The sequence below is a fragment of the Equus asinus genome, chromosome 20 (assembly GCF_041296235.1).
Source record: "Equus asinus isolate D_3611 breed Donkey chromosome 20, EquAss-T2T_v2, whole genome shotgun sequence".
NCBI lineage: Eukaryota > Metazoa > Chordata > Mammalia > Perissodactyla > Equidae > Equus > Equus asinus.
In genome coordinates, this window is record NC_091809.1 from 69,707,423 (window position 1) to 69,734,336 (window position 26,914).

The window sequence follows — 26,914 nt, forward strand, 5'->3', positions numbered from 1 at the left end:
GCCATGTCTGCGCCCAGGATCTGAACCGTCGAAACCCTGGGCCGCCGTGGCGGAGAGTGTGAACTTAACCACTGGGCCATGGGGCTGACCCCTTAATCTTCTTATTTTAAAGATGTTTCTTCCACTCTCCTTAGGAATTTCTTCTTAACTGTATAATTCCTATCCTTGCTAAACTCTTTAGATTGGTAATTTGGTTATTTCCTAATCTTTTGTCTATGTGTATTCTGCCTATCTCATAGCCATTCCAATCATTCATTAGAAACTTCAATCACAAGTGCCAATCAACAAAATCAATTTATGTCCTCACTTTCTTTGTCAATTCTGCAGCCAATGGCTCTTTTTACGTGATGGCTGCTCCTCAGATGTCTTTCATGACAAGATTTATGAATCAACATTTGCTTACATAATATAATGTGAGGAGTGAAGAAAACTTTCTGTCAAAAGTATTCCTTACATTGAATATAAAGAATTGTTTTTGAATATTAAACCCTTTCACATTTCAATGATTCCATTCTAGAATGCAGATACATTTGGAAGAAATAACTAAGATGAATTAGAAGAAATCTTAAGGAGGCAGATTTTGACTCAAGGTAATTGTATTAGGATGGATTGTAACATTATCTTTTACTTCTCTTCTTTGGTTTTGCCAGATACTTATTTCTGGGACTTGTCATAAACCAAGAGATTTTAAAGAAGGAGCCACTTGAAATATTATTTATATCAAGGAAAATATATGGAAAACTTTTAATGTAACAACATTCAGGAGTTATTTAGTTAGACCCCAGAAGCCAAAGAGTCAGGATTATTTTTCTTTAGTAAAATTTTCAGCCTTAATCTGAATTTCCCTTTAATTTTGAACAGGAAAAAAAAAAATGAATGTCTGGAACGTGGTCAGAGAGTCAGGGTGAAATGGAATCCTGAGACTTCGGGGGAGCCACAGCGTTAAAGAGAGAGAAGTGTTCATGAAGGAATAATAAAGAAGCAACATTCCTCTAGAAAATGCTCTACTCCTCTGAGAAAAGGTGAAGGCTTCAAAAAGTACAAGTGGAACAAAATGAATAAAGCAGAAGCGCCTCTCCTTAGCCCTCTCTGAAGGTTAGTGTTGTATAAACCATAGTTTGCAACTTGAGTCTAAAGTGAAGAACTGTATTTTCTATCCTGGATTGTCTCTTGTGTGTTGGTTTGGCTAACAGTAACATTTTCATTTTTTGATGTAAGACTATATTAACAACTTAGCCTCTAGATATTGTGAGCATTGTTAAGTAGTTTCATGAGAAACACAGTTTTAAATTTTACAGTTCTTGGTGAGGAAGCGAATCCTTCACAGTAGTATTTGTTTTCAGGCAATGGGAGTTAACATGGATTAATGGGGGAAAAAAAACCCTTACATTTGTGGAAACTGTAAGCCATCCAAAGAAATAAACTTCTGAGTAATTTGAACAGGGAAAGTTATTATAAATGAATATTGACTGTAATAGTAGAGTTACTGTAATGGTATAAAGAAAACTCAAAAGAGTGTCCTAGGACTGAAGGAGAGTAACCAAAGAAGGGACCACATGGGACGGGGGCCCTCCTACCAGGCTGGCAATCTGACATTGTTGGAGAAGATATGGTTACGGTTCACTTCATAGTGGAGAAATTCAGTGGGTTCTTGTGCCAAAACTGGTCCACAGTTATTAAGCAAGGAGGAAATAGCCTTCTGGAATGAAGGAGGACCAAGATTAGTGAGCCACCATACAGAGGAAGTTGGCACATTGGGAGCATACATGCCAGTAGTTCCAGCTGAGATATATAGTGTCCATATTGCAAGGGCTGCAAGAAATAACCTCTGGGTTACAGGCAAGTGGAAGTTAAAAGACAGGCACATAGAAGGAATCAATGTGTCAGAAGCTTGCTCACTGGTAGCATGGCACTAGGTCTGGAGTGCACAGGGTCCACCTTGAGATGGTTACAGCAAGGTGGTTAGTGAGGGTGGGCCAGGGTCCAAGTTCACAGAGGTATTGTGCTCTTTGGTTGCATGGCTGGAATAAAATGCCTCTGATCAAGGGATGGCAGATTAAGAAGAAAAATCAGAGACACAGGAACAAAGAGAAGATGATCCTTTAAATTAATTAATTAGATTTTTGATGAGGAAGGTTGGCCCTGAGCTAACATCTGTTGCCAATCTTCCTCTTTTTGCTTGAGGAAGATTGTTGCTGAGCTGACATCTATGCCAATCTTCCTCTATTTTATGTGGGATGCCACCACAATGTGGCTTGATGGGCAGTGCTTGGTCTGCACTCTGGATCTGAACCTGCAAAGCCCTGGCCACCGAAGTGGAATGCGTGATTTTAACCACTATACCACCAGGCCGGCCCCCCATTTTTTTCATAATACTCCTCCAGCACCTCAACTGATACCAAGCTTACTGCAAAGGAAAAATGCTTAAAGGTCCCAGCCCATTATTACAAAGTAGGTAATGAAAGGATGGATTTCGAGCTGAGAGGCAGTAAATTGATAGCTGACACAAAATTAAAACAGCTTGCTTTTTACTAGGCATGTGATCTTTTGGCTTTGTAAGAGATATTGCAAAAAAAATGAGAAAGATTATAAAATGATTCTCACAGTAATGTGCATAATTTTTTTTCTCTTTAGCTTCCTTTGATCGGATATTGGACAGTATGTGAATCAATCACTGTGTTCTGATAGCAAAAGAGGACAAAAACATTACAAGAAAAGAAAACCACAAATCAATACCACTCATGAACGTAGATGCAAAATTCTAAATAAACAAAAAATGGCAAATCAAATTCATTGATACAAAAAAAGCTTAATAGACTATGGTCAAATGAGGTATATCCCAGGAAGTTTTAATTAATACTAGAAAAAAGATTCAATAGAAAGTTACCATAATACCAAGCTGAAAAGAAAACATAATCTCTTCAGTAAATACCAGAAAATAGCCTTTAATAAAATCCATGATTGTTGGTTTATAAAACCTCTCAGCAAACTAGAAATGAAGGGAACTTCTCGACCTTGACAAAAGGCATCTACAAAAAATCTTCATCTCACACCACACAATGGTAAGAAACTAAATGTTACTAAGATTAGGAAGAAGAAAGGAAGTCTGCTCTGATCACTTTTATTCAACTTTGTGCTAGAGTTTTTAGCCAATGCAATCAGGAAAGAAAAAGAAATACAAGGCCTACAGAGTGGAAAGGAAGGAAAATTTGTCTTTGTTTGCAGATCACATGATTTTCTATGTAGAAAATTCAATAGAATCTCAAAAAAACTGACTAGAACAAAAAGGTGAATTTAGCAAGGTAGTAGGTTACAAGAATGATGTTAATAATTCAACTGTATTTCTAAATATTAACATTTGGGAATTAAAATATAAAAATAATTCAACTTAAAAGAGGCTTAAAATATATATCCTTAAAAATCTGTGCATATGAATGCTCAGCAGCTTTTTTTTGTAATAGCAAAACCAGAAACAGCCCAAATGTCTATTAACAAATGAATGGATAAACAAACAGTGATATGTCCAAATAATAGAATACTAGTTAGCAATGAAAACTAATAAAGTACTAATATAGGCTATAATATTAAAGAATCTGAAAATAATTATGCTGAATTAAAGAAACCAGATGAAATAGAGCACATGCTGTGTGATTCCATATATAAATATTCTAGAAAATTCTAGCTAATATTTAGAACCAGAAAATAGATAAATGGTTGCTTGAGAATGGGGATACTGGAAGGATGTGATTATAAAGGGCCACAAGGAAACTTCTGGGGGATATATATGTTCATTATCTTGGTTGTGGCCATAATTTCACAAGTGTAAACATATCAAGTTATCAAATTATATACATTAAATACATATGGCTTAATGTATGTCAATCATAACTTAATAAAAGTGTTAAAGACAAGGAAGACACACTTTGCCAAAGAAGAAACACAGATGGCAAATAAGCATATGAAAAGATGCCTCACATCATGCACCATGCAAATTAAAACAACAGTGAGGGGCCAGCCCAGTGGTGCAGTGGTTAAGTTCACATGTCCCGCTTTGGCAGCCCAGGGTCTGTCGGTTCTGATCCCAGGTGTGGACATGCCACCACTCATCAAGCCACACTGTGGCAGGCATCCCACATATAAAGTAAAGGAAGATGGGCATGGATGTGAGCTCAGGGCCAGTCTTCCTCAGCAAAAAGAGGAGGATTGCTGGCAGATGTTAGCCCAGGGCTGATCTTCCTCAAGAAATAAATAAATAAATAAAAATAAAACAACAGTGAGATACCAGTACACACCTGTTAGAATGGCCAAAATCCAGAATATTGACATCAAATGCTGGTGAGGATGTGGAGCAACAAACTCTCCTTCATTTCTGGTGGGAATGAAAAATGATTGTCACTTTGGAAGACAGATTTGACAGTTTCTTAGACAATAAATATACTCTTACCATACAAGTCATCAATTGTATTTTTTGGTATTTATCCAAATGAGTTGAAACTTATGTCCACACAAAAATTTGCATGCAAATATTTGCAGCAGCTTTATTCACAATTGCCAAAACTTGGAAACAACCAAGAAGTCCTTCAGTAGGTAGATGGATAAATAAACTGTGGGACATCCAGACAATAGACTATTTTCAGTGCTAAAAAGAAATGCACTACTAAGCCATTAAAATACATGGAGGAAACTTAAATGCGTATTACTAGCGAAAGAAGCCAATATGAAAAGTTTATATGTATGATTCCAACTATATGACATTCTGGAAAAGGCAAAACTATGGAGACAATAAAAAGATTAGTGGTTTTCAAGGGTGGGGGTGAGGGAAGATGAATTTGCAGAACATAGAGGATTTTTACAGCAGTGAAAATACTCTCTATAGTATTATAATAATGGACATATGTCATTACATTTGTCCAATGCCATGGAACGCATAACACCAAGAGTGAATCCTAAGGTAAACTATGGATTTTGTGTTATTATGATGTGTCAATGTAGGTTTATCCTTGGTAAAAAAAAAAAAAAAAGTACCATTCTGATGAGTGATGTTGATAATGGGGAAGGGTATGCATGTGTGGGAGGAGGGAGTATTGAGAAATCTCTATACCTGGCTCTCAATTTTATTGTAAACCTAAAATTTCTCTAAAAAATTTGTCTTTAAAAAAATTTTCAGGAAAAAAAACAAAAACAAAGAAAACTAAGTATCTTTGTAGCTCCCAGAAACACCCTTATTCCTACTCATTCTTCAAGCCAATCCATGATACCTGCTTTTAGAATCCTTTCCTAGATTTCCTAGATAAATTTAAGTCCTTTTATCTCATGTTTTATTGTTCATTGTAGCTATCGAGTACTGCGATTGTCCTTGTCCTGCTTGCTCCAATGGCATTCTTGCTTTCCCTACCATATGTTTTCTTATAGCATTCAGAGTAATAAAATCAGATTATATCACTGGTCTGTTTCAAAACTGTCAATGACTTTCCTTAGCAAATGACTTAGAGTAAAATCAAATTCCTTACCATAGTCTGTAATAGTCTACGGGACAAGCTCTTACCTACATTTCTGAGCTCATCTCCTATATTTTTGTGGTGTTTACTAGTGTCAAACTTTCTTTTGGTTCTTCAAATGCTCCAAGCTTATAAAGCTTATATTGTCTTTAATGAATAGCTCCCAGAAGCACTGAAATAAGTGAATTACATTAAATATAAATTTTCTAATTTTATGGTGATTATTTACATATCTCTCTCTCATTGACCTTAAGTTTCTAAAAAATACTTTGTCTTTATATCTATAGCCTTATAAGTATCTCTACTAAAAATATTACTGATGAATACTTGAATGAATAAATATGTCATCTTTAATGTTTAATCTGTCACTTATCCTGAAAACTCTTTAGCATCCTAAAAATTGCCTTCTTGCTAGGATGATAGCAGGAATATCCAAATTCTAACCCAAGCTTTCACCTTCACTTCTTGGCACTTATAATTCAACTTCACAATTTCATCAAATTTAAGTCCTTTCTTCTGAATTGATAATTTTACTGGCTAATAGCTGTCACAGTTTCCTCTTTATCTAATTCTATATCTCTCATATCTTCATTTTTATGTTTTTAGGGATATATTTTAAAATGTCTTTAGAATTGCATCTATTATTTCTTCTATATGTAGTAACATATCATCTATAACTAGAAATATGGACCAGCATAAAGATTTTATTTCCCATTAAGGCATCTGTATAAATGAAATAAAAATAGATCTGTTTTATTATTCGAACTTTTTGGCTAACATGAACTCAATTCTATTTTGTTCTTTCTCTCCAACTTAGAGCAGCCTTTTCTGGCTTCCTTGTACTTTTCTTCATTTTCCCTCTTGCCAGCAAGACGTCTGTCTGTGATTCTTAGCGGTGTTTTTAATTTGCTTTAGGGAGAATTCTTTTTCTTTGACACAATAGGCATGCAAATTGCACTATCAGAAAAGACCACCTTTCCTGTTTCAAGATGACCCACTTGCTAACTGTCAAAATCCAGGAGTGGGGAAAGTAGTAAATTTCTCAACTAGGACCCACATCAAGTGTGGCTTCTCTTATTTTGAGAACTTATTATAATTTGTAACTCTATCTCCAACCCAGATGAGCCTGATAGCTTGCTATATTTTCATGATAGCTTCCTCTGTCAGATCTGTGATTATCGTGTACCATGCTCATTGATCTGCAATTGTAACTTCTCAAATGTCTTCCTTCTGACGGCTATGCCTACTAAAATTGATGTTTATCAGTCTGCTTTGGTCAATGACTCATGATTCTATTTAATTTTGTTTATTTATAGAAAATACATTATAAAATGCCCAATTATACAGAAATTTAAAAGAATGGTTTAATTAACATTCATATACTCATCATTTAGATCTTGAATTTATCAATATTTCCCATATTTCGGTCTATTTTTCTGAAATGTTTTAAATTAACTTTCAGGCATCATGATAATCAGCTATAATTATTTTATTATATTTTTCTAAACTATAATGAAAATTCAATTTAAATTTTCCTACATAAACATAATTTCATTATCACACAAAGTAAAATGAATAATTGTTCTTATCATAATTTAATAAAAACTCACTACTCAAATTTCCCCAGTTTTCCCTTAAATTATCACAGATGATTTGCCTTTGACTGTGGTTCTTAAAGTCACATTTAATCGAAAACAGATCCACAGTTTTCAAGACATTGATTTGTTGAAAACTAGGTGAGTTTTTCGTACAGGGAAGTTCCAACTTCTGAATCTTGATGACTGCTTTCTCATGGTGTGACTTAATTTGTTCCTCTGTCTCCTCTATTTCCTGTAAATAGGAATTAAATCTGAAGACTTGATTAGTTTCAGGTTAAACATTTTTGGCAAGAATAGTTAATAGCTGATTCTATATAGTTTGTTTTAAATTATGAATACACGTAATGGTTGACTAATCTACATTGCTTATACTGATGAGTGGGTTCAAAGGGTAGCTGTTTTATTTATTTTATTTTTATTTGCTACTTTTGTGTATTTTAAAACTTCAGGCAAGTTGTAAGAAAAAACAAATAACACACATATAAACCTTTTACCCAGATTGACCAACTGATTATATTCTGTGCCTTTTGTTTTACCCTTCTCACTCTTTATACATGTGTGCACACACACATATATGCACACACATATACACGCACACACATACATTTCAAACTTTTATCTGAGTCATTCGAGAGTAAGTCGGAATATCACACCACTTGACCCCTCAGTCTTTTACTGTGTATTTACTAACACAATGTCTTCCATATTTCACAATGACTAAAATCGGTAAATCTAACATTGAAGCTGTATTTTAGTATTTATTCCAGAGACTATGTTCAATTTTTGTCAGTTGTCTCTATGACGCCATTTGCATACATATTTTTCCGAGTCCAGAATCTACTCAAGAATATACTGCATTTGGTTGTGATGGCTCACTATTCTCTTTTAATCTAGAACAGTTTTTTTAGTCTTTCGTTATGCTTTATGATCCTGATATTTTTATTTTTAAGTCCTAGGCAGTTATCTTGTAAGGTGTGCCTTAGTTTCGGTTTGTCTGATGTTTTCTCTTGACTGTGGAGATTTAAGGAAGTCAGATTCACTCTTGAGAATCATGGATTGTTTTCAGGCTAAACTGAAACCCGGATTTTAAATACTTGGCACGTTTCATTTCCTTTTCTCTACTCCATGAAAGATATTGCTAATAAACAAAGGCCTTCTTCTCTGCTAAACCAGGTTTGAATTCAGAATCCTTCTCAAAGCAACACTTCCTACACCAAAAGAACTAAAAAAGAAATACCTATTTGACTCTTTTTCTTAGACTCTTTCTTCTACTCATATGGTAATTTTTATATGGCTTGCTTATTTTAGCTTATTTTATAGCCGCTGAATATATAAGACCCTGAACCCACAGGACAAGTGGCATTGCATTAAGCACTACTTAAATGGCGTAACTGAAGGACGATATGTTTCATAGGTTGTAAAGAAGCTCTGAAGTCTAACTGAACTGGATTTTTATCCTTTTAGGATTATCATTGTGGTAAAATAACTTATTTTTTTGAATCTCAATATTCTCATCTATAAAAGAAATGGCACTATCTTCTAAGATTAATGTGAAGAATGGAGATGTTGGACATGTCCCTAAACTACTTCAGGCATTGGGCAATTAGTAACTATTATTGTCACTTTTATTACTTGTTAGTCTATGTGCTAGGAGTTTTTACTTTGAATCCTATCTTAACATTTGCTGCTGTGACTGAGAGATGACGTTAAGAAAACCACATCAGAAAGCACATAGGAAACATACAAGCACAAGTAGCTATAGAAAAAATGTTGTAGACAATTGGAATGGTGTAGTACAGTAAACATACCGCTGACTGTGTATCTCTCCCAAAGTCTCTTACTCCCTCCACAGTTTCTTTGCTAAGCAGTCACAGTGGGGAATATTCGATGCTGCTTCTAACTCTCTCGAAGTAATAGGCATATTTCTCCTTTTATTTTCAACAACTCACTATTTTTTGCCACTTGCACCCTTTCAAACACACTGATAATATTGGTTTCCTAATCTTGAACTGTACATAGGATAAAAAAACAACTAGTAATAAAGCTGTTGCTAATATTTAGGAGCTTTAACTTTCCATTCCCTAATGCCATTTGCTTCATACGAGGACTGCCAAAATTTACTCATCCTAAAATCAATAATGAAATTTTATATCTATAAAGGACTCTATAATTCACAAAACTCTTTCACAGATATTGTTTCATTTAATCCTCAAAAATGGTTCTCTGAGGTGCTCAAGGCGAAAATTACTGTACACATCTTAATGATAAATAATCTCAACCTAAGAAATTTCAATGACTAGTCTAAAGTAACACGACTAACAAACTGATCAGGACACAATCTGATTTTCTCTAACTCCATACTCCTTGTTATTTCTACTGCATAAGGTTGTTTGACTGCTTTCTGGTTTCCTTCTTTAATTTCTTCAATGATCCATTGTTTGTTCAAAAGCGTGTTGTTTAGTCTCCACATTTTTGCACCTTTCTCTGCTTTTTTCTTGTAGTTGATTTCTAGTTTCATAGCATTATGATCAGAAAAGATGCTTGATATTATTTCAACTCTCCTGTATTTATTGATGTTTGCTTTGCTTCCCAAAATATGGTCATCCTTGAGAATGTTCCATGTGCACTTGAGAAGAATGTGTAACCTGTTGTTTTTGGATGAAGTGTTCTGTATATATCTATTAAGTCCATCTGGTCTAATTTTTCATTTAATTCTATTATTTCCTTGTTGATTTTCTGTCTGGATGTTCTGTCCATTGGTGTTAATGGTGTGTTGAGGTCCCCTACTATTATTGTATTGTTGTTGATGTCTTCTTTTAGTTCTATTAAGAGTTGCTTTACAAATTTTGGTGCTCGTGTGTTGGGTGCGTATATATTTATAAGTGTTATGTCTTCTTGGTGGAGAGTCCCTTTGATCATTATATACTGTCCCTCTTTGTCTTTCTTTATCTGTTTTGCTTTGAAGTCTACCTTGTCTGATATTAGTATAGCAACACCTGCTTTCTTTTGTTCATTATTAGCTTGGAGTACTGTTCTCCATCCCTTCACTCTGAGTCTGTGTTTGTCTTTGGGGCTGAGGTGTGTTTCCTGGAGGCAGCATATTGTTGGGTCTTGTTCTTTGATCCATCCTGCCACTCTGTGTCTTTTGACTGGGGAGTTCAATCCATTTACATTTAGAGTGATTATTGAGATGTGAGGGCCTACCACTACCATTTTATGTCTTGTTTTCCGGTTTTCTTCAATTTCCTTTGTTTCTCGTCCCATGGTTTAATCTGTTCTGATGAAGAGCTGCTACTCTCTGTTGTTGTCCTTCTACTTATCTCCTCTGCTCTTGGTTTTGTAGCCCATTTCCTTTTTTTGATTTTTTAGGAATGAAGGTTTTCCTGAGGATTTCCTGAAGAGGAGGTTTTGTGGCAATGAACTCCCTTAATTTTTGTTTATCTGGGAAATTTTTTATTTCTCCATTGTATTTGAAGGATATTTTCGCTGGGTAGAGAATTCTCGGCTGTAGGTTTTTGTCCTTCAGATTTTTGAATATATCATTCCACTCTCTTCTAGCCTGTAAAGTTTCTGCTGAGAAATCTGCTGATAGCCTGATGGGGGTTCCTTTGTAGGTTAGTTTCTTTTGCCTGGCTGTCCTTAGTATTTTCTCCTTGTCGTTGACTTTTGCTAGCTTCACTACTATATGCCATGGGGTTGGTCTTCTTGCATTGATAAAGTTTGGAGATCTATTGGCTTCTGTCAACTGAAGATCCATTTCTCTCACCAGATTTGGGAAGTTCTCAGCCATTATTTCTTTGAATAGGCTTTCTGCTCCTTTCTCCTTCTCTTCTCCCTCTGGTATACCTATAATCTTTACGTTGCATCTCCTAATTGTGTCTGATAATTCTCGGAGAGTTTCTTCATTTCTTTTTAGTCTTACTTCTCTCTCCTCCTCTGCCTGCAGCATTTCTATATTCCCATCTTCCAAATTTCTAATTCTTTCCTCCATATTATCGGCCCTACTGTTCAGTGCATCTAGATTTTTCTTAATCTCCTCTATTGTGTTCTTCATTTCCAGTATTTCTGTTTGGTTCTTCTTTATCGTATCAAACTCTTTTGTGACATAGCTCCTGAACTCGTTGAGTTGTCTATCTGAATTCTCTCTTAACTCATTGAGTATTTTAATGATGGCTGTTTTGAAGTCATCACCATTTAGGTTATATATCTCATTTTCTTTGGGATTGTTTTCTGTGTATTTGTTATTTTCCTTCTGTTCTGGAGATTTAATGTATTTTTTCATATTGCTTGATGTTGTAGATTTGTGCCTCCTCATAGAGATAGAGTTTAGTTGCTCCTTCCACTTGTTTCTGCTGGTGTGGTGGGGGAGCAGCTGTTTATACTGCACCAACCAGGAACCCTATCCACAGTTGCTAACTGGGCCTGGGCCCCTCCTCATAGTCACAGTGGTCCTTTGGATTCCCTCTTCTGCCGTGGGGGCCATCACAGGGGGGCTTCAGGCTGCTGGTGCCTACTGTTGCAGCCCACCTAGACATGCTCCCTCCTTGGGGTCTGCAATGGTGTTATGGGCTTTTCCAGTGGCCAGGGGTAGGATCACTTATATTTGCCGCTCCGTCACTGTCAGCACCCACAAAATCTCACTTGTCCACTATGGGTCGCAGCAGGGCTATTGGCATCTTCTACAGTCTGTGGTTAGCTCACCTAGCTATGCTACTTTTGTCCTGGGGTCTTCCAGCCTTGTGGCTCCCGGATGGGTGCTCTCTACTAGTGCTGTGCAGAGGCTTTCCCTGAGGCTGCTGTGAGCCTGTAGGGTTTCCCCCTAGGCTACGGAGCTGGGTTGCTGGAACTCTACCCAGCCCCAGTCCTGTTCCCCAGGAACTCGGGGAGCCCTTTGCCCTAGCCGGAGATCCTGATTTCAGTGGTAGCTGGTCAGCTGCTGCACTGCCTGATATTCTCCTCTCCGGGACCCTCCTGGTGTTGTGGATGCTGGGCGTTGCCCCTCCGCTAATAGCAGACAGAGAGTTTTGTCTGCTGCCCGGGCGGAACTCTGGAGCTTCCCCTCCGGGCCGCAGAGCCAGCCTCTGGAGCTCCCCCCAGCCCCAGTCCTCTCCGAGATCACCAGCAATCCCTAGCCCCATGGGGCGGGCAACGGCAGCTGGGGGTCACCTCACCCTCTGGGATTCTCTCCGGGACTTTCCTGGAGCTGTGAATGCTGGGAGTGGCCCCTCCGCTAATGGCAGACAGAGAGTTTTGTCCGCTGCCTGGGTGGAACTCTGGAGCTTCCCCTCCTGGCCGTGGAGCCAGCCTCTGGAGCTTCACCCAGCCCCAGTCCTCTCTGAGATCTCTGGCAATCCCTTTCCCCCCTGTGCAGGCAGTGGCAGCCGGGGGGCCGCCGTACCCTCAGGGATTCTCTCTGGGACCCTTCAGGGGCCGTGAACACTAGGCGGGATCTCCCCATCAATGGCGGGGCGAGACTGTCCCCGCGTGCTCAGGTGTGTAACTCTAGAGTTTCGCTCTGTGTTTAGGAGTAATTGCGGGGGGTTTAGGTAGGGTTCTGGTCACCTGTTTCCACCGTCGCTCCTCTGGTGTGTGCTCACTCCTGCCCTAGGTGTGTGTTGATCTTCTGTGGGCGTCCGTTGGAAGAAAGCCGCTTGCAGGTACTAGGCTGTTCGGTCGAGATCAGAGAGTTTTCACCTATCTCCACATCCTCCCAGAGGGAAGTCCGTCCGCCTTCCAATGTATAGTCACGTGGGTCTCTCAGACGTCCTGAGATGCTATCTGGATATCCTTTGTTAAGCGATGGGTGTCCAAATAATTGTAGACTTGAAGGGGGAGATACAAAGAGGACTACTCACGGCGCCATCTTGGATCCTCCCCATTGACTGCTTTCTGGTTTCCATTGGAGCTCCTGGAGCCCTAAAATTTTAGTGCCCATGATGCAATTAAACCTCTCACTGAGAACAGGTTTGAGTCAGCCACACCATTTGTGGGAATGAAAATAACAATTGGGGTTCCTTCCTCCTAATCCTTCTATCCCTAGCAATATTACATATGTATCTGTATTGTGATTTCTCTTAATCAGCTATTTCTACTATGTCTGAATCTTTGAACTCAATTCATTGAGTCATCTATCTTTAGCTTAATATCATTTCAAATGTAGGAAAGAGTTGATGACAGAAAAGAAGCTTATTAGATAAGACAGAAACTAATTCTATTTTTTTAATTTTTTTGGTGAGGAAGATTTGCTCTGAGCTAACATCTGTGCCAATCTTCCTCTATTTTTTTGTATGTGGGACACTGCCACAGCATAGCTTGATGAGTGGTGTGTGGGTCTGCACCCGGGATCAGAACCAAGGAACACCAGGCCGCTGAAGTGGAGTGCCCAGACTTAAACACTATGCCACCAGACAGGCCCCTGACTAATTTTTTTAAATCAAGAAGAAAATAACTTCTCTTACTACCTTGACTCATCATCTAGGTTACCACATCAGATCCTGAGGCTTTAAATATCATCTGTATGATAATAACACACCAAAGTGTGTCTTTACCCACAACACACAACAACTCCAGGCTTGTATGCTCAACTGCATACATGACATCTCTAACTGTATGTTTAAATGACTTCTCAAAACTAACATGTCCCAAAACCAAACTTTCAAAATATATCCACCTCCAAAACTACCCTTCTCCTCCTACTTTGTTGTACATCTCAATAATTGTCAATTCCATGTTACCACCTACTCAGGCCAAAAATCATAGGGTCATCCTGATTCCTAAATAATAGCCCATATTCAAGTTACCAGGAAATTGTTTGTCCTATCATGAAAATATTCAGTTCCCAAATCTACTTCTCAACAATACCAGTGCCACTCAGGTGCAAGTCGCCATCATCTCACTTTGTTGGAATAATCTTCTGAGATGTCACCCTCTTCCCACCCTTGCCCTCCCTGTTGGTTCATCTTCAAATCCAAACCAAATTGATCCTGTTAAAATAAAAATCTGATTATGTGAATTTTATATTCAGAAACCCCTATAGTTTTTCATTTCAGTCAGAGTAAAAGCCAAAGTCCTTAAAGTGGCCTAGAAGTTCCTCATAAGCTGTTCCCATTCCCAATACCTCTGTGACCTTACCCCCTACAACTTTTGTTCTGCTTAATTCTGTTCTGTTCATGAACATATCAAGCACATTCTTGCCTCAGGACGTTTGACGTTGCTCTTCCTTTTACATGCACTGCTCATTCCCCAAAATATGTTCAAGATTTGCTTCCTCACCTCCACGGCATCTCTGTTCAAATATCACCTTATCTGAGAAACCTTTCCTAATAATCCTACTCAAAATGGCTAATCTCACTGCCTCAACTCTCCCTATTCTTATTATCTCATCCTGTTTGTCTCCACAGCACTGTAAACTAACAGATCAATGATATTTTATTTATTTCTGGACCTGTGATCTGTTTCTAGCAGAATCATTAAAACTCCTTGAAGGAAGAATGTTTGTTCTCCAAAGTATTCCCAGCAATAGAACACTATCTGGCACACAGTAGGCACTCAATGCATTTGATTGAATAAATTAATGCAACATGATTGCATCCCTTTCATTATGAATTTTATCAGTGAGAATACAGACCAGAGATGAGTAGGTAACCTATTCAAGGGGGTAAAGGACAGTGACAGTGCCAGAACTAATAAGAAAGAAATCCTAGCTCAAAAGGACTGCTAGCTGAATCAGGCCGAGGTGTCCCCAAGCCAAAAAGAACTGCTTAGACTTGATTTAATCAGTGAAGGTCAGTGGTTAAGTATCTATTCTCATCACTTCTATTGGTTTTTTTATGAGCTGTGCTAAATTAACATTGAGTGGTACAATGGCAGTAAAAATGTTATTTGAGTTTAGTAGGTGATAGTTGCATATTAAAACATATAATAGTTGTTAAATTCCAAATCAGACAATGCTTACTCAAAGCTGACCACTATTCAGAGAGTTTGTTAATTTAACATTATTTAACCTTGAGACCATGCTGGCAAAGGAGGAGGGTATATTTAGCCTAATGATTTAGAATTTTATATGGGAAAATCTTAAAGCAGGAGACCACACACACTTTCATCTAAAAAATAGAAAAAAATTAAATTTCAAAAATCTTATGATTGCTGCTAGGAAAGGAGTACTATAAGGGACCGTATGGTGAAGTTCTCAGATGGTATAGGTATTTCAGATAAGCAGTTGTGTTCTCTTCCTGCCAGAACTTACTAGGCAAAGACACAGTGACAGCCACAGAATTCCTGACTAATCAGATGAATATGCAAATCATTTGTAGATCATGGTTAACTTGTTGGTGACCCTTAGCATCAAATATTAATTTATAAGAATAGCAAAAAGAAGATGCTATAGATATGAGAGTCAAAAATAGTTTATCCAGTAAAAAGTTACTAACCTTGGGATTTAGCAGATATAAAACTGAAAGACCATTTAAGCTACTAGTTGAAGATGGCCACATGAACTTATACAGTTTTCTCTTTTCTAACTTTAAGTTTATATTGATGGAATTTTTTTAAGGACAACAAATCTATAACAGAAAATAAGTGGGAGTGGAGCCATCAGGAACTAAGAGAATTTACTAAATGTGTGGAAGTTGAGGATAATGGTAGAATATTCTCAGAGGAAATGAAAGCCACCACCTAAAGGGTGGTGATGGAGGAAGGAGAAATCCACAGACTCTGGACTTGGAAGATGCCTGTGTGATGAAAGGCAGAAGAGAGAAGATGGGCTGAAAAAAGGATAGTTAAGTATCAACATAGCAGAAAATCAGATATTAATTTGTGTATATTATGTTCATTTGTAAAGTTGCATTAAGCAAGTTTCTTAGCGTTAAGAAATATAATCTTTCTCAAGCTGATTTAAATAGAGAAAGAATTTGTAGGAAGGGTACTGTGTAGTTCACAGAATTTCCAGGAAGGCTGGAGAACCAGAAAATGGGGGAAAAAAATGACACAGTAAAATCTTAAGAAGCCAGAACCACAGAACCACATCTCAAATGGTCTCTCAGAATAAGTTCAATCTTGCAGTAGCATCACTGAGCATTGGCTGCTGGGGCTGCATTGATACTACTGCTGGTGAAGGTTGATGATGACTCCAAGGATCATCTCTCTGCTTTCTGATTCCCTAAATCACTACAGAATCAAAACTTGATTATGGTGCAGCTGATTAGCTGAGCCTAGCTCACATGCTCTAATTGCCGGGTTACAGAGAAAATAAGATCTGTTTTTTATAGAGACCAGCTGTTTCTGCTATCAATATTTCTTTATTGAGCACAGACATTGGGTAAGCAAAGGAACAGAAAATTTAAAAGTTGAGAAACAACTAATAATTGTTAGAAGTGGAGAAGAAGTAAATGGGAGTCTATAGATAAAATTTATATGCATGTGTGTATTAACTCTATACATACATTAGAGATAATTTTATATAACTATATAATTTTATGTAATTTGATAAATATATATCTAATCAGAAACTAAAGCTAGAAAAAGGTAAACAGATAAATTTGGTTTGGTTGTTAGTCTAGGATGAAGAGTGGAGAGGAGGGAATGGATGCCCTTTCATTATAAGTGTTTGCCTACTTGACTTTGTCACATCCATGTTTTTGATAAATTTAATTAAAAAGTAATGCATTTTATCAGAAAATTATGAATTTACACAAAATTAAGGGAGATTGGACTAAAGGCTCTCCATTTCCAAGGTTCTGCTCCTGGACTTCCATGATTCTGTGGTACTATAACTCCATATCACAAGTGTAGAGTCTGCAGCAATTTCTGGAAGCCCTATCTTCTTATCTGACATTACTTGTCATCAAAGAAATGCAAATCCAAACCACAATGAGATACTTCTTCACGTCACTACTATAGCTATAATCAAGTAGTCAAACGATAGATAACAAGTGAGAATGTGGAGGAATGAAACTCTCTCAAACTCTTGTTGAAAATGTAAAGTGGTGCAACCACTTTGGAAAACAGTCTGGCAATTCCTCGAAGTGTTAAACAGGGTTAACATATGACCCAGCAATTTCACTCCTAAGTATATACTCAAGAGAAATGAAAACATATGTCCACATAAAAACTTACACAAGAATTTATACATAAAAACTTATACTATTATATGTTCACAATGACATCATTTGTAAAAGCCAAAAAGTGAGAAATCCGAATGCCCACCAACTGAAGAACAGATAAACAACCTTTATCAGTCACAGAAGGACAACTGCTGTCTGATTTCACTTATGTGAAGTACCAGAGGCAGTCAAGCTCTTAAGCAGAAAGCAAGATGGTGGTTGCCTGAGGCTGAGGGGAGGGAAAAATGGAGAATTGCTGCTCAAAGTGTTATAGAGTTTCAGTCATTCAAGATGAAAAGGTTCTAGAAACCTGCTCTACAATATGTGCGTAGAGTCAATAATGCTGTACACTTAAAATTTCGTTAACAAGGTAGATTTCATGTTATATGTTTCTTACCACAAGGAAAACAAACGTTATGGAAATACAAAGTGTTTTTTACAGAGATAAATTTGAATAGCTACAATAAAACAAAACAAACACAACTACTTGTGGTATGTCCATACAATTGAATATTTTTAAGCCATAAAAAAAGAATGAGGTATTGATACATGCTATTACATGAATGAACCTTGAAAACATTATCTTAAGTGAAAGAAGCCAGTCACAAAAAACCTGCATATTACATAATTTCTTTTACATGAAATAACTAGAATTGTCACATCCATAGACCAGAAAATAAATTAGTGGCTACTTAGGGCTTGGAGAGAAGGGAGTGCGGGTGGGATGTGTTATCTAAAAGGTATAGGGTTTCCTTTCTGACCTAATAAAAATATTCTAAAATTGACAGTGGTGATAATTGCACATATCTGTGAATGCACTAAAGACTATTGAATTGTACACTTCAAATGGATGAATTGTGTTCTTGTGGAGTGTGAATTTTATCTTAAGAATACTTTTATTAATAATAATAAATTAATTAAAAAGACAAGACACACAGCACTCTTACGGTAGGTAGTACGAACTACCTCACGGAGAAGGAGATAAACCAGCAGCCCCAGCACTTGAAAAGAAAGTTGAATGTACATGAGGATATAGACAAGGAAAAAGCAATCTGGGGAAATAATTCAGCAATTTATTAGTGATTTAACTCAAATGTGCTTGTGGTGAAAGCTGAAGATGGAGTAGCCATTGAGGCCTTAGAATAAACCAGTTCAAAGTAGCGTCTACCATCACCCGGGGTTCCTTGTTAAGAAACATGACTACCTAGAAGAGAGAAAAGTAGAAGGAGCTGCAGAGAGTTTTGTTGTCCAGAATGGAGTCAAACTGAGAACAATAAAAATATAAACAGATTATTTTCATAACTAAATAAACTGATTCTCAAGTTCATAAAGAAAAATGAAAAAGAATAGCCAAGAAAAAAAGTAATAATGGAGAATTATTCTTATAAGATATTGAAATGTATTACAAATAAAACCGTGGGGTTTTTTTTTTACAAGAAAACATCTTTATTGTGTTTCAGTGTTCTTGCATTATACAGATACCTAGTCATATAAACTTAGACTTCATGTTAAACATAAATTAAACACAAAAAACTATAAACAAATCAGCAAAACAGCTGGACAATCCCTCCAAGTATGAATGCTTATTGAAAATATGTGCCAGGACGATGAAACTGTCTTAAATCATCGTACTCTGAAAATTGTCAATTATAGCCAATGTAAAATGTTTAAAGAAGGAATAAAGGGCAAAGTGATATGGAATAAAATTCGTAAATTGATAGGTGAATGGAACTAAAGAGAAAATTTAGGGCAAACCCAACTATACAGGGATATTTCATTTTTTAGAAAATATTTTGTCAGTGTGGAAAATACATGGCATCCAAACAATTGAGTAGTCATAGAGAAAAAAGTAAGGTTGAATCTATTTCTCATAATTTCAATAGTATAAATTCCAGTTCGATTCAAAAAGTTTAAATGAAATAAAAACCAAATATATAAAAGTACAAGATGACACAATGAAATGCATTGTATTACTCTGAAGTTGGAAAGAACTTTCTAAATGTGATACTATATCCAGAGAAAGATTGATAAATTACATTATATAAATCTCAAATATATCCTGAAAACAAAAATCACCATCACTAAAAGAATTACAATACCCTGGGAAAATACTTGCACCTCATATACTTACATTCTTATATTACACTTTGCATAATACACACACACATATGCTTCATATATAGGGCTCCTTCTTGAGGTAATGGCTTTGAGTTTACTTCATCCTCAAAGATATGCAATCAGCATCAACCTACACTCACTGTTCTTAAGCAAAAAGGAAAGTTTGGGGGGTTTGGATTGGATTAGAAATACTACAAATTAAAGAGTATTCTGTTTGTAGGTTTTCACTCCTTATACAGAAAGATATTCATACATCCTATTCTTGTAATTGTTCTAGTTTATGGTCATATGTTTGAGTGGATTTAGTGCTGAATATGTTTCATTTTCCCCAATAACATAGCATAGAAATCTGCCAAGTAAATTATCCTAATTTAAAGCTTTTTTGACTTCACCCATTTTTCTCCAACGCTTAATAACTATGCTTCAAAATCTGTCTCTGGAACAACTAAGTGGTAAAAAATGCTACATAAATTTAATCAAAAATGAAATATTGCTTATTATAAAAGCAAGGAATGATTTTTGAAAGGCATGAGCTTTCAGTATTTAAGCCATTTTACCTCAATATGCATTTCTGTATTTCTAATACTGGAGCTGATTGCTAGTGGTACATTAAATGATTTCATATCCTATGTTTGTGCTCTTTTCCTGCTTGCTTTCACACCTATTTATGGTCAATAGGAAGGGTCTCTGAAAACTTGTCGTTACCAACTGAAGGAGGCTGTGGGAGACACCATGTCACATCATTAATGACAGTAGCATAGCAGGGGGCAGTTCACGTTAGTCTGAAGACAATTGTAAACCCTTAGAAGTAGGTATGCTAGACTCAAGCTAACGCTCTTCCCTTGCTGATACCCAGTTTTAGAGATGCTGATTAGTTTGACTCTTCTGGAGGATAGAGGTTAAGGATCTAGTACGTGAAGCTAGACTGACCAGCTCCAAAACTGCTAGTATTTGACCTCGAGCATATTAGCCAACCTCACTGTACCTCAGTTTCATCCTTTTCTAAATGGTGCTAATAAGTTTTTGTAATGATTAATTATGTCATTAATGTAAAATGCCTAAAATGGTGACTACTGATCATGTAAGATCAATAAATATTAACTATTTACATAAGAGAGAATGACAAGGCATTTAGCACCAGAAGACCAAGTATGAAAATACAGATTAGATTCAGAAGGTGAGAAAGTCTCTAGATTTTAAACTCTAGAGCTTGAGTTTAGATTGAAAAATTGTCATCAAAGAGGTAGCAGGTTATTAAAAGAGAATGATCTCGGGAATTACAGCAGCCTGATTTTCAGTTACAATTCTGACATTTACCAGCTGCATGGCTTTAGATGAGTGGTTTCTAACCAACAGATATTAACTTAGTGATTATTACAGTCCTAGCACATTAACAGATGCTGGAGCATAGGTCCTGTGAAGTACTTAGGATTACAATGAGCCTTTTGATTGACATTTGTAATCCCAAAGTCACATCCCTGGCAGATCTAGAGATCACTGAAATGCAACCCTAGCTACATGAATCTGTTTAAGAGCGCTAGCCATCTCTCTTGCCTTTGCACAGTTATGGGAGGGACTACTTGCCTATCACTCTGAGGTTCAGCAAAATGCAAAGAAAGAACAGCAAAAGGTGAACCAGAACCTAGGAGGGAAGATATTCATCTAATGACCATCAAGAAAAGAGAAAGATGCTACACAAACGGAATTACCCTATCAAAATATTTCATGCTGTGTTTAACATATGTTAGGGAGCTGATATACATAGAGATGGACAAGACAAGGCCTTCAATGAGCTCAGAGACTAGTTAAGTTATCATTTAGCATGCTCACCCCGGCAGACACAGGGACTAAGCAAAGTACTGTAGAAGCACACAGAGTAGAACTTCTCTTTTTAAGCAGAGAAGGCAGATGGGAATAACATGGAAGCTTATATGTGAGAAGGATTGCAACGGAAGTCTAGGGATTTTTCAGGCAAAGACAAGTAAGGAAGCTTTCAGATAGTAAGAACGAGTGTAAGGCATTGTACACAAATGGCTAGTAGTTTAAAAATGAGAATTTTCAGTGACCCGTACCTCTTCTTTTACTAAACCCCTGACCCCAGGCTACTCTAACGCTTTACAGCCTCATCAAAGGGGAATTATATGGATTTGGTCGAAACATAAGAGTGAGGTAGAGAATAAACAGCTAAATCTGAAAACCTAGGTTCGTCCAGATTGTGAAGGTCGAACATACCATTGTTTAGAGTGTGGCCTTGTCTTTTATGTGACAGGACATCATAGAAGGTACATAAACTGAAAAGTATAGCTATTATAACTGATTTGGGGCCTATAATCCTTACAGCAACCTGTATAATAGACAGTGAGCTAAAGCTTGAAGGCAGTGTAACCATGTCAGATGCTGATGCAATTGTTTAAAAGAGATGAATTCTCAAGAACTAAGAAAGAAAGGCTAGATTTAAGATAAAGAATAGATAGTAGGTCCTATTTCATTTATTCCACCCATATTCATTGAGCACTTACTTTGTGCCAGACATTTTCTAGTTTCTGGGGATTTAGCCAAATAAGACAAACACAATCTCTGCCACCATGAAACTTAGATTTTAGTGATCTGAAAGCTGAGAAAACATCTGGCACATGATAGGTGTTCTATAAATATTACTGAATGAATAGATGACTTGAATTAATTCAAAGAGATAGAGAATGACTTCAAGCTAGGGGATTCACTGAATACCGAAACCAATAACCCAGGTCAGATATAAACTCTGCATATTTACAGACAACAGAAAAGAAATAAAACTAAATAAATTCCTCTGACTCCCTTCAGATTATCCTTTAACTAAAAAACCAAGAGGGTGTGTGTGTGTGTGTGTGTGTGTTTGTGTGAGAGAGAAACAGAGAGAGAGAAAGAATTAACAACTTAAAGTACATTGAAAAGTTAGTACCAAATAAAGGACCTAGAATGTTCTCTGGTGCTTCAAAATTGGGAGGAAGGTCATTGTCTAACAAGGGAAGTTTCGAGAAGAAAATAGGATTTAAATGGTGATTGGGATCAAATGATTAAAGAAGATACAGATAGGGGAACAGTGTGATCAAAATAGTGTGGGGAATGTGGGGAATAGCCAAACACATTCTTGGGGCTGGAAAAGGAAACTAGTCTGGGGGGAAGAGGACACCAGAGAGACCTGAGAGATGCAGCTGAAAATGAAAGGAGGCGCATTGTAAAGGTGGTGTTGATTGAGAAGGAAGAGTTTTTTCATCAGGAACCTTGCTGAACTCCTTTGCTCTGTCGATTCTTAATGAAACTGACATATGGCAGAATGTGTCCTATAGGGGAGGAAAAATGTTTTCTTGATCCTCTTAGGGTCCCAGCTGAGTCTGAAAATTAAATTGACGAGGACAAATTAACAAAAGAAAAGCATATAAATTCATTTAATGTAAGTTTTATGTGACACTGGGGCCTTCATAAGGAAAGGAAGACACAAAGTAATGGTTAAACCTGAGTGCTTTATGCTAGGTTTGATGAAAAGCGGAAAGTCCTGGAAAGATATGATAGGACAAAGAATATGAGCTAAGTGTAGTAAACAGAGGGAAACTTAGCAGGGCCTGTCATTCAGATTCTTTTCCCTCCTCTTGGAGATTTGGACATTCTTTTCCTAATAGGGAGGGCACCTCTCACATGAGGGTCTTTGACCTGCTTCAGAGGAGAAGGGTGGAGGAAGGTCAGAGAAACCTTCTTGCTTCTGCCATTTCTCAAACTCCTTCAACTTAGAATATTAATCAATATGCCAAGGGGCCATATTTTTGGGTAGCTTGTGCTGAACCCTGTCAGTCTTAAATTACGTTGTGTCTCAGCTCTTGCCCTTCTCTGTTGTTTGGCAACCGCCACGCCGTTAATACCTAAAATGTTAGGGTCTCTCATTATTCTATTGCCAGAAAACGCTGGACTACAGAATGCCCAGTTACGTCTGAATTTCTAAACAATGGATGTATTTTTCATATATGTATGTCTCATGAAATATTTAGGACATACACTAAAAAGTTTTTCATTGCTTATCAGAAATTTAAATTTAACTGGATATCCTATATTTTTATTTGCGACATCTGTTAACTCCTAGAACTATGAGAGAAATTGGACTCTGAGCGGTTCTTATCTGTTAGTTCCAAGGATTTCAAATGAGAGGTTGAGTATCTGTGATATTCCTGTTTAAATTAAACCTACATAATGTTTGATATGGACTGCGTATGAAGGAAAAATTATTTTCTCTGTAGGATTTATCACTTTGTAACAATTTGTGCAGGGTTTTGTCTAATTGCAAAGGCAAGGGAAAAAATAAAACAAAAGAGGAGAAAAACAACTCAGACATTTCAGAGTGAAGTGATTTAAAAATGGCAACTGCCACATGTGACTGCCAATTCCTCTTCTCAGTGTGGACTAAGTACATGAAGGGGTTAAGTCTCAAAGCTCCCCTCAGCCTTTTGCCCTAGGAGTCTTATTTACTTTAATGGAAATCACTTTTCCAAGGCACCATGCAGGGTTCTGAAACACAGGGTTAAAGGTCATCCTGCAACTCCAAGAATAATAAATTTGCAATTTGTACTTTCCTGACCTCTAGAAATATTTTTAGGTGTTTGAGGCCAAAGAAAACAAAGCAGTGCTTTGAAAAGACTGGGGAGCTATCAATTGATCAATTTAAGTGGGATTATCTGATAATTGGGTAAATACATTGTTATTGATGTGCAGAAGGAGGAAGATGTGCCAAGAAAACACTAATGCTTAGGCCTAGATTTATCTGCTAATCCTTGAAGGAGGCAGTTTACTGAGGACATGAGTAATTGCTCTGCTAACAGATTTATTCTTCATTTAGGCCCCATTTGGGGCTTAAATCCTCCCCCTCTCTTTCAGCGGTTCAAAATGTGGCCTGAATCCCACTGCCCACAGTGTTACACTTTGCAGCCCTTCCTAGGTATGTTCAGACTCCAATTTCTTTGATTTAACATGCACCGCTATAGAAAGAGACTGGTGCTCTAGCCTGATATGCTTTATGTGAATGAACTTTCAGGAATTTTGCATTTGATTGAACTACCTGGAGAGACTTGCCTGTTCTCTTTAACCATATTTTTAACCCAATTATTTTTAAATAGAGCCCTAAGGACAATATGGCTTCATGGGAAGAGCCCAGGACTGGAAACCAGGAAATCAATGTCCTAATCTTGACTATGTCCCAAATTAGCGTTATGACCTTGATTAATCTTACTACTTTCTCTAACTCTTTCGCCTCTAATTTCTCATTTGTGAGTCAAAGGAGTACAACTGAGATTGCTTCCAGCTCAAACTATCAATGAAGGGATGAAATAATTGATCTTTATTTTATATTGAGCATGTAGACCCAAATACTAGGATTTTTTATGATTTTCACTTCTATCCTTCCTGATATAGACATATGTTATCTTTACAAGATGAACGGTACTTACGCCTTCTTGGAATTTCCACTGAGAGAAGTAAGACAATTGCAGAGAGCAGGACAATTTTATTTATCCAAAAAAATCTATATAGAATATTCCTGTAGATATTAAACTATTCTGAAACCTCACTCTATCCAGCTCACTTTAGAAACAGGGTTCTTTGAATAAAATGAGTTCCAAATCCAAATATCGAAATGCAAGTGTGCATATACACAAACAAAATATATATAAAATCTTCCCGTATATTCTCTCATGCAAACAGTAACGTCTTTAAGATTACAAAATAAATTATTCCCTAAGTGATGACCCTTTCTTTTCTTGAATTTTTTGATCTGCTTGAGCATATTTGATGCCTCAACTTCATAGCTGACCTCTCTAGAGACATCTCTGGTTATAGGAGGCAATACTCCATTGAAAACCTCTTCTTATTTATTTATTTATTTATTTATTTATAACTATGAGTCAGATTTACTAAATTTGAAATCTTTAAAGCCATCTTGATCGACAAGGCCAGATTGAGCACCACAATATTGAGGGACTTTTTCAATATATATCTTATTTGTGAGCAAAAATATGACATGACTCACATTAACTTGGAGAAAAATCAACAACAACCAACCAGACAATCTGTAAAAGAAAGAAAGAGTAATGATCTTAACCTCATTTAAAATACATTAGAGAGTGTATTAGTTATGGCATCAACTCAGCTTCTTAAGAAATATGAGAGAAGAAATGCTGTGGGTCAAACAAGATAGAAATTTCCCTCTCGAATAACGAGGTTAACAGGAAGCATAAGCAAAAGGCAGGCATGTGGAGAAGCAGCTAAGCATAGCAGGGAGCAGGTAAAGGGACACTTGTCAGAAGCCAAGTTGAGGACATCATTAAAAAGGAATCTCTGTTCCATGAGCTCATCTGAGGGCCTGTGTTGCGTTTGTCTCATTGTTCTGCATCCATTAGTGTTCCTCTTTCCCGCATAGTCAGTGCTGGCTTTCATTCCAGCCCCACATTTCTCCAGATGAAAAATGTAGAGTAGGCAGTTTTCTGATACAAAAGTGAGTCAAAAGTGTTATACATCATTTCTGCCCACATTGCATTGGCAAAATCTTAGTCACCTGGTCACTCCTAACTGTAAGGGAGCTCAGGAAATGTAATCTGACAGGATGACTGTGCGGTATACTTTTACCAAGAGTTCTACTACTATAAGAAGTGGAGAATGGATATAGGGGTCATATAGCAGTCTCTACTACAGAGATATGTCACAGTCTAATATTTTTAAAGATCCCTCCATCAATAGGCAAAACATTTTTCAATAATTCCATATGAGCTCTTCAGTCATCATGAAATCTTAGTGATAATGATAGTGTTTCAAACACTAGTTTTATACCTTCAGTTAATGAAAAGGCCAGCTAAGGACAAATACTTAAATTGAGCTCTTTCTTACCACCATGAAACATTCCAAACTAAAAAGAGGTTTGCTTTTAGGATAGTGTCTCAAATCTTCCCAGTGTCGCCAAATCTCTAATTCTTCTTGAATGCCTTTCCAAGCTCAGACACACATACTAGTATAATTGTGACTTGAGATTAATATACTACACCACAGCTGGGAAGATGTTAGACACATCTTAACCATTAGAGACTTACTGGTCCTTAGAACAGGAAAGAATCTAGCTCTAGAGATAAATTACTCTCATAGTCTTTCTCATAACATTCACGTTCCTTTCTATGCATCTGCTCCATCCGCCTTCTGTTCTCTGAGCAATCTTTATTTATATTCTATAATCCGAACTGTAGAAGGAGCTAGCCATGTTTATACAAAGAGTTAACATTCAGCAGAGCTCTTTCCTGGTGGCCATCTCATGGTAACCAGCCGAGTTATGGAGTGACCGGCTCTGGGTCAGCTGTAACTTTGAGAATAATTCAGAGCTGCTTCTGAACAAATGCAAGCTAATAGCAGAATCCCTGAACAGGCGGCAGTTCTATCTGGAAAGGGAGGTTGAACATTGAACGTACTGTGATGAGAAAAGCTAATACCGTGTTTTATCCAATATACTATTGATTTTAAAACACATTACTATTTATGTATTTTTAAGATAGAAAACAAATTCTGCTGTTTAAGACAACTCAATTTGACAGAGGAT

At 37.0% G+C, this 26,914-nt stretch overlaps 1 long non-coding RNA gene across 1 annotated transcript in view; it reads left to right on the forward strand.

Moving 5' to 3' along the window:
* Positions 1 to 867: 867 nt before the first annotated feature.
* Positions 868 to 26,914, forward strand: part of LOC123278924 (uncharacterized) — a 97,740-nt gene continuing 71,693 nt past the window's right edge. Inside the window, exon 1 of the long non-coding RNA XR_011496054.1 lies at positions 868 to 1,095. This is a non-coding gene — a long non-coding RNA (uncharacterized lncRNA). The remainder of the gene's footprint in view (positions 1,096 to 26,914) is intronic.